This window comes from Amblyomma americanum, chromosome 1 (genome assembly GCF_052857255.1).
Source record: "Amblyomma americanum isolate KBUSLIRL-KWMA chromosome 1, ASM5285725v1, whole genome shotgun sequence".
Taxonomy (NCBI): Eukaryota; Metazoa; Arthropoda; class Arachnida; order Ixodida; family Ixodidae; genus Amblyomma; species Amblyomma americanum.
The window spans coordinates 533,957,690-533,972,453 of NC_135497.1; the positions used below are offsets into that span (position 1 = coordinate 533,957,690).

The window sequence follows — 14,764 nt, forward strand, 5'->3', positions numbered from 1 at the left end:
CCTCGGTTCAATGTCAAAGAAGGTAAAATTTAGCGGCACGTGAAAAGCGGCTTTACTCAGGGTAGTGTAGCGTTCGCTTCAAAATCACGAGCATGGCTCTGGCAGGTGGTCTCCAGAGAGCAACATAGGAGGCAGGTGGGCTACTTCTGTCACGTGACCTATCGGTGGCATCACAACCTGCCCACCGGACAGTGAGAAACTGCCCACCATGGCATGCGGCAGTTAAATTAATGATCGATCGTTCGGGAAGAGCAATCTTGGCCGCACAGTGCCCACCGCTGGGAGCATCTGCCATCGCAAGGCAGTGGCACATCGCTTAACCACTGCACCAGGATGGGTGTGAGGACTTCAAGGGATCTATGAATGCAGAGTAGCTGTCAGCAAATATGGGAACTGACACATTACGCTATCGCGTCATCCTTTTAAGGTGGAGCTTAAGCGTCCTCTCCAATTTTTTTTTCTTTGCACCCGCATGTTTTGCTCGTTAATGTTTCCGTCTGAGGTATTACAAGCTATGTAGGAAAAGTGATGCCAGAGCATTTTTTTTCGGGCTTCCTGCAACAAATTTTCACGCGATGGTAAAATGGATAATGCAGTTATATTGATGGAACGGAGAGGTGCATTTTAAAGTTACAAAGGTACACGACAGTGTTTGAAAATGTTTAATTTATTATCGTTTTAATGATGTTATATTATTATCGTTTTTATCAGCGCAAACGGCTTTCTATGCGACCCAGAAATCAGCCCAGAAGGCAGCCATGTATATGGTGCTACTAAGGCATGCGAAATTCATACTTCCGCACATGATTCTCTCTCTATAGAATCCAATGCGGTTTTCATTGCAGGAGAGGGAGGCAGCTACAACATACATTGCAAGTAGGAAATATATAAAACAAGAACTGGGTCTGTGCTTCCAGTATTTGAAACAATATACGCATTTTCCTTTCGCTGATACTGACGGTTGTTACTACCATGCTGGCGACACGACGTTTGACCATCCGATGACCCCATAAAACTGGATGCCTGGCTGTGAAAGTACCTGCGGAGATTTTCACTTGCTTGGATCAGGGGCGGGGGGGTTCTTTTTTACTGGTTCCCAGCAAGAAGGGCGCCTGGGGCAGCGACCGATGATGGACAAGTGACAGGGGAGTAGGGGTTCGGTGCCTTCAAGTAATTAACTGGGTCCAACAGGAGCCGGCCCGAAACAGAGAGAGGTTTGCAACTTTTCCTGGAGAAATGTGCCCCGTGTTGTGTGCACCACCGCCGAATAAAGGGGCTGATCCTTGGGAGATTTAAGGAGCGTGCTGAGTGAGAAGGGACGCTCTGGGCCCTGGCGACAAGGTTTATACAGTCGCTTGACGCATGACCGCTTGAATTTTGACTGTTTGCTTTCTTTCTTAAATATGCAAATACACCAAAGTTCCATTGAAGCTGCTTGTTTCCGTTTTCCCAAACTTCAACTTCCATTTTTCCTCAGCCCGAAGGCTCGGCCACGCTACCCTACGGAGCCCGGGTTCGAGTGAGCCTCTGCCCCAAGACAAGTGGTGACCAGTGCTGTGGGATCGGAATCTGCAAGTGGCAACAACAGTCAGCCAGCGAGAGAGCAGCTGTGTAAGGACATGATCACATGTGTGGGTGAGTGCTTGGCTTCCCTCTGATGTCGACCAGATTCTAAAAGAGGGTTAAAATTTAGAACTGGTAGAGAGCTGTGCTTGAGTCCTCTATGTTTGGTATTTTCGGTACACTCCACCCCATTCTTATCTTTCTAGTCATTTCCCTCTCATGATCCGAATCAGCTGTCACTACCTGCCCTAAATAGACGTATTCTTTTGCCACTTCCAGCACCTCTTTACCAATTGTGAACTGCTATTCTCTTGCTAAACTGTTGTACAGTACTTTGGTTTTCTGCATGCTAATTTTTAGACCCACCGTACTGCTCTGTCTGTCTAACTCATTGATCATGATTTGCAGTTCTTCTCCTACTCAGCAAGGCAATGTCATCAGCGAATCGCAGATTGTTAGGTATTCTCTATTAACTCGTATCCCCAACTGTTCACAATTCAAGCCTCGGAATACCTCCTGTAAACAGGCGGTGAACAGCATTGGCGAGATCGTGTTCTTTATTGGAATTTTATTGCTGACTTCATGGAGGCCTCTGGTAGCTGTACAGTTCCTGTATATATCTTCCAGTATTTTGACATAAGGCTCATCGACACCATGATTCCGCAATGCCTTTATAACTGCTGAGATGTCCACTGAGTCGAATGCTTTCTCGTAATCAATGAAGGCTATATATAGAGGTTGCTTATATTCTGCTCTCTTTTCTATCACCTAATTGATAGTGTGAATATAGACTGTTGTGGAACATCCTTTATGAAAGCCTGCCTGATCATTTGGTTGATTAAAGTCTAAGGTTGCCCTGACTCTATTAGCGATTACCTTAGTAGATTTCTTGTAGGCGATTGACAGTAAGCTGATGGGTCTGTAATTTTTCAAGTTCTTGGCTTCTACTTTCTTATGAATTTATAATATATTTGCGTTCTTCGAAGCTTCTGGCACGGTCGAGGTCATAAGGCATTGCGTATACAGGATGGCTAGTTTGTCTAGCAGAATCTCCCCTCATGTTTCAACAGATCTGCGGTTACCTGATCCTCCCCAGCTGGTTTTCTCCTTTGCATTGCCTCTAAGGCTTTCTTTATTTCCTCCTTCGTTACTGGCGGGAGGACGCATTGCTGTGCGCTAGTGTCTCCATCATTGACGTTCTGATTACATTGGCTACTGTATAGATTTGTGTAGAACTCTTCGGCTATTTTAACTATCTTATCTATATTGCTAATGACATTGCCCTCTTTGTCTCTTTACGCATACATCTGATTTTTACCAATGCCTAGTTTCCTCTTTCAGTCTACCTCCATTGTTTAGAGCATGCTCGATCCTCTTCATATTTAACTTCCTTATGTCGGCCACATTGCGCTTATTTATTAACTGCGATAGCAGAGTTCTATTCTGTCTGTAGGGTTAGACGCCCTCATGCTTTGACGTTTCTTAATCAGATTCGTCTACGGAGATAACTTGCAGGTATCCTGTCGAACTGTTCTACCGCCTACTTCTGTTGCGCTCTCCGTAATGATAGGTGTCAGATTATTGTTCATTGTATCAACATGAAGGTCATCATCCTCAGTTAAAGCTGAATATTTGTTCTGCAGCCATATCCCGAATTCCTCTAAGTGTTTAAGGGGGGACATGGGTCTTTGAGCTTCTTTTTTTATTTACAGACCAAATTTGATGAAACTGTACAGACTTATTTAGCTGTTTTTGCTGATTTCAAATATGCAATTTGTTTATTTCTAGGCTAATTAGTTCTTTAGATATTAATATATATCATGCCATTGTCTGCTCAAACAATAGAAAAAAATGGGCCATCAGAAATTTAATTTTAATACGTGGGTAGATACTACAATGTGTGAGGAATGCAATGCTGGAAGCAGTTTTCAAATTAAGCTAATGATATAGATTTAGCAGCCTAATGGATTTGGTGCTCGAAACATGATCATCGGAGTGAAAAAATAAACAGAAAATAAAAAAATTGGAAGGAAAAAATTAAAAATTTGTTCCCAGCGTTGCATGCCTTATGCTTCCAGCTGCACAATGCAAAAAAAATTGTAGCTCAAGCTGCTCTAAGTGCTGAGATACACCTTGAGCAAACTTCCAACTTGACACAAAACACAGTTTTGAGAAAATGCCAAAATACAAGCAGAACAATATTTAATAAGGAAAAGCTAAAAATATTTACATATTTACATTCAAAAAGGGCTAATAGGCACCAGGCATATAATCTGATTGGCTTTTGCCACCATTATGGCGCTTTCTTAGGGCCCGTTGCATGCTCACGTTCTCAGCACGCTTGCGTGCTGATGCCTTCCTTCTGCGCAGGTCCTTCTCCAGCATGCGCGTTTTACTTTCGTTGCTTGGATTCAAGCCCAGCTCGCTGAGGATCGCTTTTGATGCTGTCACATTTCCAGCATTGAATTTGAGAACGGCTACAGCTACAGCAGCCTCCACCACGAACAGTGAGGCATGGGAGTGCTTTGGAGCAAGTGCCCATACCATAGAATGTAGGCTTTCATTATTGTTCTGCGTTTTGCCACGCAGGCATCGCTCCAGCAGCTTCTTGTCCGAGAGGCGCTGATATATGGGAAGCAGGGCCTCACAAACATGGGGGGCAGGTTCCTGGGATGCTTTGGTGCTGGCTCACCCCTGGCCTTTGCCGCATTTTGCTTGCACCAGGAGCTCGGCCCCGTTGGGCAAAATGTATGGTTGCTTTTGCATCATTGGATGTGATGTGATGAAATGTAGCCATCACCACCCTCTGCATGGAATCTACATCTTTGTGGGTCTTTAGAGCCCACCCATAATATGAGCTCATTTTGTTTATCAGATCTCCCGTTAGGTTGCCCCTTCCACTGAGGCTTTTGGACCACAGCCTTTGTTCTTCGTTACTGCATTCCGCAAAGCAGCACCCATGCGTTTCTCGACATGGTTGATGCAGTCCTCTTTGTTTATGGGTATATACCCATACACCTTCTCTTCTTCCAACGCAAGGTAGGTCCTGCTGTCACCGTCGCAAAGTACAGTAGTGTACCGCAGGCTGTGGCGCTCGAGGGACCTCTTGAACAGGATCAGGGCAGCCTCCACTTCCATCTCTCCTGCCTTTTTCGTCGTGTTCCTTTGGCACACATGGCTGGCTGTCCACGATTCATATGAGGGGTCGTCCTTATTTGGGCCTGACTCGCATCCGGCGCAGAAATTGCTCAGCACGACATAGTCAAGCACCAAGCCACTGAACAGTTCAATTACCGCCCCGACGCCAATGTGGGAAGTGTGCCCGCGCGTCATCCACGACCCGTCGTATGAAATGGCGATGTTGCCAGGATTACTCACGTTCAGTTCTGCGTAAAGTTCGCGAACGGACTGCGCACACTTACTGGTCAGTTTTCGTGCCGCGCGACTAGCAGCAGGCATCAGCTTGCCTTTCAGATGCGACTGCCACGTTTTTGTGTGCAGACCCCGACGGCTGATATTCATTGCCGAAAAAATATCATTTAATGCCATTTGGCGATTGCCAGTGGCCAGCATCGCACGCGTGGCGAGGACATTCACGGTGAAAGGATTCACTTTGTGCGTACCTTCGACGCGCGGCGAACTCCATGTCGACGACGTGTCGCCGCAATCTTCGCACACAATGTGCAGCTTGACCGCAAGGCCATATTCACGTTCATCTCTCAATATTCTCAAAGCTCCAGAGCATGATCTGCACTTCGCGAACTCGAGCAGTGCGTTCACTGAATCCAAACACACAATCGTGAACGAAGTTCCATTGTACAGTTGAACCGCGGCGTCGTCGCTGTCAGCAAGAAGCTCCTTCTTCCGATCTGTTGCTGCCGTTGCTGAAAGGATCTCTACCAAGTCCGCTGCTATTTTTTTGCGTTCTTCTGCTTCAGAAGGCTGTAAAAATATCGTGTCGTGGCGTACGCTGCCGCTGTTGGTACCGCTTTCGGGTGTCGGGTCCGTTAGGCCTAGCGCGGCAGTGCCGGCGGCCCCGTCGCTGGGCGCGTGAAGCTCTTCTCCTTAGGCACACTGCGGTGAGGCGGTGCGCGGTTTGAAGTTATCGCTCAACGAACGCTTCACCTTCTTCCCGAACTGGTGCCTGGCACGAAATTTTACCGAGCTGCGATTCATTGCGTACTGCACCGGAGTCAATGCACAACAAAATGGCACTTGGTCTGCCGCGTCAACAACGGCCAGCGCGTCTTGCAGACGACGGAGACAGATTCAGCCAATCCGCTAGCGCACACGTGTCACGTGCCCTGAGTAATGCATGAGGTTGCGGGTAGGACCTTTATTTTGGCGCTTTTTTCTGCAACCAATGAGCGGACGGAGACATCGGTGGCGGGACATTGAAAAGGAAAGGTCGCTCTCTCAAACGAGACCAAAATGGCTCCGATAGCATGCATAGAATAGGAGCTGCGCGCCGCGCAAAAAGTGCCGTTTTGATGTCAATTTCGGATCAGATTCAGTCGATATCGGCGATAAAATTGGCACTGCGCGAAAACTACTGATCCTAGATGCATGAAAATTCGCAGACTGGAGAAGAACAGGCAACAGATTTCAGAAATAGCATTTTCAAAAAATCGTTTTTTTGGCAATTTTTTTACCTTTAAGACCCGTGTCAAGGGGGACATCCCTCTTAGAACTTTTTTCTTATTTATGGGTGGATCTGGTTGAAACTTGCACCATTTGTATACTTTTGCATGCTGATTTCAAATATTGGATTAGGTTTCTTGTAGATGAAATAGTTTTCAAATTTTCACCTAATTCATGTTGTTCGTTTGGAGGTGAGCTAATTACTAAACACTCTATGGCATCATAAAAATAGACCTGCCAGAGTGATCTAGAAGGATCATAGAGTGCAACAAGACAAGAAATAATGTGCTAGAAGAATTTCAACCAAAGTTACACCTAGTCAAACTTTTGTGACAAAAAGCCCAAGTTGGCACCCAAGATTGATAATTAATTTTGTAAATGTTGCTCTGTAATAACTGAACATATTATAGTTTTAATGCACTGTCCAAGAGTTCTTCTTTCTAACAGAATAAGAATGAGAGCTATAGCACAAATAGTTTAAGAGATATCGCTCCTCCAAAATTGCAGAACCCTGAAAATTGCAGTTTTGAGAAAACGAGAAAAAAACATCTCACAGTATGTACATGTAAAATATGCCAATTATTGATATGTCAACATGATCAGAAACTAGTGGAAAGTGAACTAAAGCAAAAATTAATGGCTTATGCCAATTTCAGCCTACGTTATGCAATAGGAAACTTCTAAAAGGAAAGGTCCATTTGGGTACCCAAGACAGATAACCTTCTCAGTAAATTTTTTCTTGTGGTCATTGCATTTACCATGGTGTCATGTGACCCACAAGGTTCCCTTTCTAGCAAAAAAAATTATAGCAAGAGCAAGAACAGGACCGGAGATAATAATCTTTCAAAAATGCAAAACCGCCAAAATTGGGGGATTGTGAGAAGCACTCAATCCTCACAGCATATTTAATCAGGAAAGAAAACCCCAAAGACCTTCGCATGCTTTCAAAATGCACCAGGAGCATAGTCGGGGTGCATGCTGTCCCGGTGCTTCTTTTTTTCCGCTTTAGCAAAGCCAAGCGAAGCCACCTGCTTCTTCGCAGAACGCGTGTTACGGCGCAAGTTCTTTTCTTCAGCTCTCCTGGAGATAGTTGCTGGCATGTTCGCGTTGCATTCTTGCAGAATTGCTGTTGCTGTATGCTTGCAGCCGGCATTGAAGCGCAGTACAGCTTCTGTTGTGGCTGCCTCCACAGCAAACAGTGACGAATGCCACTCTTTGTGGATCAAGGTCCAGATGATCGAGTGGAAGCTCTCGTTTGAATTCTGGGTCTTCCCCCGAATGCACCTCTGCAGCAGGCTTTTCTCTGATAAACGACTGCACACGGGCAAAAGAGCTTCAGCCACATCGCTTGGCAGACTGTACTTATGCTTCGGTTCGGGCTCCTCTTTTGCTTTTGCAGCGTTGTGGCGGCACCAAGACTGCTCACCAGTGGGACACAAAGTGTGATTGGGGCAGTCATCAGTAGACGTCATGTGCTAATATGTCGCCATCACGGCTCGCTGCATGGCATCCACATTACCTACATTTGACCTTAGCGCTTGGCCATATTATATAGCCAGCTTGTCAACTAGATCAGCTGTGAGCCTTCCTCTGCCACCGAGACTGTTTTCCTGCACCCTTGTGCCTCTGCAAGAGGTTGCACAAAGCTGCTCCCATACGCTTGTGCACATGGTTTATGCAATCCTCCTTGACCACTTCAATGTAGCCATACATTTTAGCATCTTAAAGGGCATTAAACGTGCGACTGTCCCCATCGCATAACATCGTTGTGTAGCGTATGTTGTGGCGCTGTAAAGACCTCTCAAATAGAGTTTTGCCTGCCTCTACCTCCATTTGGCCAGCCTTGCAGTTGGTATTCTTTTGGCACTTGTGGCGCGATTTCCAGAGTTCATAGCCGTCAGTATTTGGCTTTGGGCCAGTTTCGCAGCCCAGACAAAAGTTGGACAGCACCACATAATCGAGCACATAACCAGTGAAGAGTTCCACTACGGCACCGACGCCTATATGTGACGAGTGCCCGCGCGTCATTCATGTGCCGTCGTAACACACGGCAATGTTCCCACTGTGCCCAAAAAACAAGTCGCCATATACCTTCGCCACTGCCTGCGCGGCCTGTGCCATAGCTGTCGCGGTTGCTCGAGTGGCAGCAGGTTGCAGTGTGTTTTTCAAGTGCCGTTGAAACGTCTTGTTGTGCATGCCACGCCGTGACAATCCCATCGCCGAAAAGATATCGTTCATTGCTGTCTGGGCGTTACCGGTCGACAGCATTGCTCGACTAGCAACAATATTGAGCTCGAAAGGATTGCACTTTTTCTCACCGTCAACCCTCCGCGAGTTCCACTCGGCCGCAATCTCACCACAGTTGTCACATAGCACGATCAGTTTCACGGCGAGGCCATAGCTCTGGTCGCTAGTAATCAACCTCACGCATCCGCGACACGTTTAGCACCGCACGGCATCCAAGAGGACGTTCGCAACGCTGAGGTCAATTATTGCATAGGAGGCTGTTTCGTCTGCGTCTGATCCTGCGGACGCACAACTTGCATCGGCGAACAGCGCGGTCTTTCTTGCCGGCGCCGGCGTCGATTCCTGTTGATCAAATGTAGACTGCTCACGGGCACTTGCTTGAGTTATGTCACTGTTAGTGACAGGCGCGGTGTCAATTCGTACGCGACTACAATCGGCACGGAGAACACCTCCGTTATCCAGCGGAGACGGAGGAGCGTCGCCGCCCGCAACGTGACCGTCACGCAATCCCGTACCACTGGCGCTTGCTTGTTGCACCGCATGCCGCAATGTCGCGTCATGAACACATTTTTTTTCCTTTTGCACACTTTCGCCCGAACTTGTGCACAGAACGGTACTTCTTCGAGCCTCCTGGCATGGTTATCGCGTTGCAACTAGCGTGGTCGGCAGAAAGACAAAATGGCGTTGCCGGGCGTCCGCTTTCCGTGGCTAGCTTGCCGGAACCAACCAGACGCCATTTTGATCACGTGCCTAAATCGGCCAATAGCAGCTCGCGCCGCTATTTATTTTTTTTCCTTCGTTTTTTTGGCGAAGGCGGCATGTACAGGGTTGCTGCTCGAAAGAAAAAATAAGCCGAAAGCCCGCGCTTTCGAACGAGACCAAAATGGCCGCAGTAGAGCGCGTAGTTTCGATGCGCCGGGTGATCGAAATTGGGTGTCGTTTGTCCACAATTTAAAGGGCACTGGGTGTGGTACTGCATTTTTAAATCGCTATAACTTCTTAATGATGAAAATTTGCATACAGATGCAGAATGGTGCGAGGAACACGAAAATTAAAAGATTGAAAATCTGATTTTTGGGCCGATTTTTGGTGTCAAAGAGTCGTGTCCCCCCTTAAGGCCTGAAATGTGTCATTGCCTCTGTATTGCTTAAGTAAATCCCTGTCTAGAGCTATTGTGCAAATTAAAAAATATACTGCAAGAGAAGAGATCCACGACAAAGAGTACAAAATACCATATACACACTTATGTGCAGCGGCTCAACTTCAAATATCTTGAAGTTTCTCGACTCGTATTTTTGGACCTGTTTAGGGACTTTACAAAGAAGTGCAGCCTTGTGGTAATTTAAAAAGCTACAACCTGCGCTGTCAATGATTGTGCATGGCTACCACACCCTATTCTGTCTTGCTGATTTCTCTTAATGAGAGCAAGAATATCCATCACGCTCTCATGATGCAGCCCTTGTGTGCTGAATGTGGTGGTGAAAAGGTTTTCCAACCTTCGAATAAACCTGAAAAGCCATCCGGTTGGGTACAGCAGGCCACCATTATCACGCAGTCTGGTGTACTGAGCTGCATCAAGACGACCTACATCCTCCTCCTGAGTAAGAAGCAATCTGTGACATTCATCACACTCTAGCTTCGGCAGAAACTTTCTGGCCACATAACCACAAATGTAGAAAATGAGCCGCTCGTCGCTTCATGCAGACACACATGAAGTAGTACAGGTAGTACACACATGAAGTCTAGTACAGGTACCTGCTCTTGATGTGTGCTGGGAATGTCATGATCATTGAGAATGCTCTCGATCATACCAGTCTTGCCTCTCTTCAAGCCTTCAGTCATGTCTGGTTCAAGAAGGGCTGTGAGAACACCAGGCTCAGCATTTCCATCACTAACTGATCTGGCAAGTCCGTAAAAACTTAGTCAGGATACAGTAATTACAAACTGTTGCGATTTTGGTTGGGTATTGCAGCCACTTGACTGCCTCACTATACCAAACAGATTTTCGATTGGGTCCTGACTCAGCTTTGAAGTCATCAGGTACTTGAACTTTACATTCTTTGTCAGATAAGTCAGCAAAGAGAGAGTGCTTGCGACCGTTACTCTCAGGCCAACTGCAGTAGAAGCAGATAGGAAGCCGCCTCGACCCGCTGCATGGAGCTCCCATTCGGTGATGTAGGTCAAAAACGAGAGCAGCTTCTCTTCTGAAGCCGAATCTGGCCGCAGGGCTTGGCTGGGGTATCTGGATGTCATTATTTCGATGACGTCTCGGATAATCCTGCAAAAATAGAGAACAAAGAAAGCATTTATTTTCTTATATCCACTTTATAGGCAAATAAACAGCGATGAGATGGTTGCACTTAGAAAAAGTTGCGAGCTTAAACTTACCCAAAGAAGATGAGCACTGGTTGAATGCTTCCACAGTAGCTTTCCAGCTCCGTCTCATAGAGTCGAAGGCCACTCAGCACCTTGTCACTGAACAGTTGGAATGCGTAGGCTACTCTCATTTTCTCGAAATTATTCGGGTTGGTATGGCGACTTGTTATTCCCGGCATGGCTTGGAGAGTGACATTGGAGCCGTCAAGTTCTAGTGCCTTACGAAGTGGACGTAGGGAGACCTGCAGAAGAAACATACCGACAAAATATTCAATGGTTTTACCTTACACTAATACAACCCTATGCATGTAAAGAAGAACTGCTAGCAAAAGGTGAAAAGCAATGAAAAAGTTGAGCTATGTTACCTCGCCTGCTGGTGTGTTGAAACTACTCTTCATGAGGCCATTCCTCAGACACTTGATGAGGTGTGGAAAGTCGGACACAAAATGAAACGAGCGGCTTGCATCAACTGGATGCTGCACTTTGTGGATGAAGGAGATGCTCCAATGCCCATCAAAGACCACATCTTTCTATTCCAGGTCGCCCCATCACTTGTGATGAAGTCGACAAATAATCCTGCATTTTCTGCCAGGATAACTGCTTCTGTCATGATTTTTTTAAGCAAGCTGACTTTTACATTACCATTAGTGGCAAATACAGCCAGGATCTGTGTCCACTTGCCAACAAATGGCACAAAACAAATGACCATGCCATGGTCACATATGACGTGCTTGTCAGTTCTTGGTGTAAAATTGCCCAGATCAACAAATCCTTCAATCAGAGCACCGGATGTAACTGCAAGGTTTTCTGAAAGTTTCATCTCATCAACAAGCAATCCACCATGCCTTTTAAAACGATTCATCGTGCTTGTTTTTTCCCTGAGTATTCTGAAAATTTTGGTATTAAAACCAAATCCGGGCCTCTAAGATTTTAGGTAATTGGACAATGTTGTTCTAATTGGGAGAGCAAGAATATTTTGCTTTCGCATGTGCTCATAGAGTTTGGGGCCTTTCATTTTCATAATAATGCATTCTAAGACCCAGCTCTTCGTATAGCTCATTCCCTGCATGCCATTACGTTTAGCTGCTGCAAACATGTGAATAGCAGCCTCTTTCTGTTTTGATGACAGTGTTTGAAGTTTGTTTTCGAGGGCTTCTTCACTGATTTTTGAGTTTTCAGTTTTCATCTTGGAAACCATCTGTTGAAGGGTGCTCACATGTGAGCCTAGACGCTTTGTCCTTTGCCGGGCAATCTTCAAGTGCTTTGAAATATTCCTCTTCAGAGACTTTCTTGCCTTGAGCCACACTTTCGTGACTGTAGGCTTTTTCTTAGATAGCGGCATGGCACACAGGTGGCACCTAAAACACAAAGAAGAAATGGGAAGGGGCTAGTCATTCTCTGTTTCAGAACAACTACGCACCATCTGTTACAATGTTACAATACTCAAAAAATAAAATGACACTGCAGACAAGGCCACAAGCCAAAATTTTATGTCTGCTTGTGCAATTCGAACATAATTTTACAATCCAAACATATATTTCACTTACAAACTTTAATAATGAAGATCACAGGCAACATAGTTGAATTCAAATGGGCAGTTCCCTGCGAGTGCCGTAAACAGCTTGTGAGAGTATATCCGTAGTTTGTACTTGGATAGGCAGGATGGCTTTATGATGTGGTATTCATGGGAATTGCTAATACAAACGATGAGCCTTAAACATGGCTGAAGTTTGGAGCTACATGATATCAATGGCAAGCTGCCCTACATGGAAGCTGAGAGTGGTTTTTTTCAAATGTTTCAAAGCATGCTTTACTCCACACGGGAAAAAAATCAATTGCACACTGTCACAGTAATAATTGATTTTTTGCTACTGAATGAGCACTTACCTTCTTTGCTTACTAGTCCCGAGCAAGATCGGCTTAAAACAGTGGCCTGTGCAATGTCAACAGATTGCTTGAGGTGGCATGTGATGTCCCTACTGTGGTTGTTCTCAAACTCTTCTCTGTCCATTGCACCCTTGCAGGGAATAGCAGCATCTGCGTCTTTAAACATCTCTTCCGCCTCCTTTACCGATCGTACAGTAACAACCTTGCTTTCTTTGCCACGTAAGTAAAAGCGGGCGGTAACAGTGTTTGCGCAGTCAGCTGTGAACATCAGCACTCGTTCGTGAAAAAGCGCAAATGGATTTCTGCTCACACTTGTCGTGACAAAGAGAACTCCATCGAAGTCCGCTGCGGCAATTCTTGCCCACCTATTTGGGACGCTCACACTGTTTGCCATCGTTTTAAGATCAGCTTGCTCGGGCACTGTCACGTCGAGGCTGTCATTGTCATCTGAAATAACACCTGCCGGCGACGACTCGTGGACATCAGGACGAGACAACCGCGCCTTCTTTAAGCGTGCTGCTGGGCACACAGCAACGCGTTTTCTCTCTGGTCTTTTCTGGCGCATTTCCTTTGAGAGATAGGACGGCAAATCGGGCAGGAGCGTGGGCACCGCGTCGTCAGTTAGAGTAGGTTTACCACGAGGTATTCGTAACTCCTGACCATTAATAAAATGCACATAGTCGCGCAAAATAAAATGCGTTTCAAAGTGTCTCTAGCATACGGCTGACGTCTCGGAGTGTGGCATATCTTTGCGGTGAAGGTTCCTCTCCCATTGTTTCCGCCGGTCACTGTCTTTCGGTACTCCAAAAAGCGACAATGTGCGCCCATCTGCTTCTCGAAAACCGGGATACCCGCTCTTGCATCCGGGCGCATAGCAATGCGTGTCAACGGTTTTCCTCTTCTTTTCCATGATCCAAAATAGAAGAGTGGAATGGACACACTGGGCGCTTTCGATAACTTCACTTGTAAAAATCTGCAAAGCACAACACGCTGACTCGTAGCACGAACCGCGAAGTAGTGCGGTGCGACGACAAGGCAAGGCACGCAGAACTATCACCTACGCAGAAACGTCAGGAGCGCGCACGGTCTCCTCGAGCAAGTACTCGGATGGATGGATGGATGGATGGATGGATACGGCTGAACCCTTTACATCGGGCGGTGGCTGAAGCCACCTAGCCATGTCTTGTGAAATTTTACTCCTGTCTTGCTTTTAGCCACCAATCAGATAACCTTCGCTTGGTTGCTCCTAACTTCTTAAAATCCACTTCCCTTCACTATCCCTAAACCCCAATGCCTTGGGTAAGTCAGCCCCGCTGCCTTCCACTGTAGGGTGAAGCCCTTTACAGAAAAGTATCAAGTGTTCAGCCGTTTCCTCCTCCTCTCCGCACGCAATGCACAAAGTGTCTATCTCCTGGTACCTGACTCTATACGTCTTAGTCCGCAAAACTCCAGTCCTGGCCTCAAACAACAAAGAACTTCCCCTAAAATTATCATAGATATTTTCTTTGACAATTTCCTGTTTAAAGGCCCGGTATGTTTCCAGTGCCGATTTTGTCAGCATCCCTGTTTTCCACAAAGCTCTCTCTGTTCCTTTAACCTTTTTCTTAACCGATAATTGCTGATTTGCCCCCTTAATGCTGTCCAGATATTTGCTTGTCAATTTTCTAGATCGCTTTCTCCATTTCGTGTCAACATTCTTTATATACAGGTATCTGAAAACTTTCCTGGCCCACCGCTTTTCCTCCATCTTTCTCAATCGTTCCTCAAATGCTATCTTACTGCTAGCCTCTCTGCTCTCGAAATACGCCCATCCCATATCACCCTGTACCCCCTGATTTGGTGTATTTCCATGTGCTCCCAAAGCTAACCTACCTACTCCCCGTTGCCTAATTTCCAGCCTTGCTTGAACATCTGGCCTCATACACAGGACCGCATTACCGAAGGTCAGGCTAGGGACCATCACCCCTTTCCAGATCCCTCTTACCACCTCATACCTATTGTAATTCCACAGTGCCCTATTTTTCATGACAGCTGCATTCCTACTAGCTTT

At 46.1% G+C, this 14,764-nt stretch overlaps 1 pseudogene across 1 annotated transcript; it reads right to left on the minus strand.

Annotated features, from left to right (window-relative positions):
* Positions 1 to 9,632: 9,632 nt before the first annotated feature.
* LOC144107666 (uncharacterized) lies at positions 9,633 to 13,819 on the minus strand (annotated as a pseudogene). Its single transcript, XR_013309352.1, has 3 exons — positions 12,715 to 13,819; positions 10,840 to 12,185; positions 9,633 to 10,729 (listed from the first exon to the last, which is right to left on the minus strand). The product of XR_013309352.1 is annotated as an uncharacterized LOC144107666 (transcript).
* Positions 13,820 to 14,764: the final 945 nt, after the last annotated feature.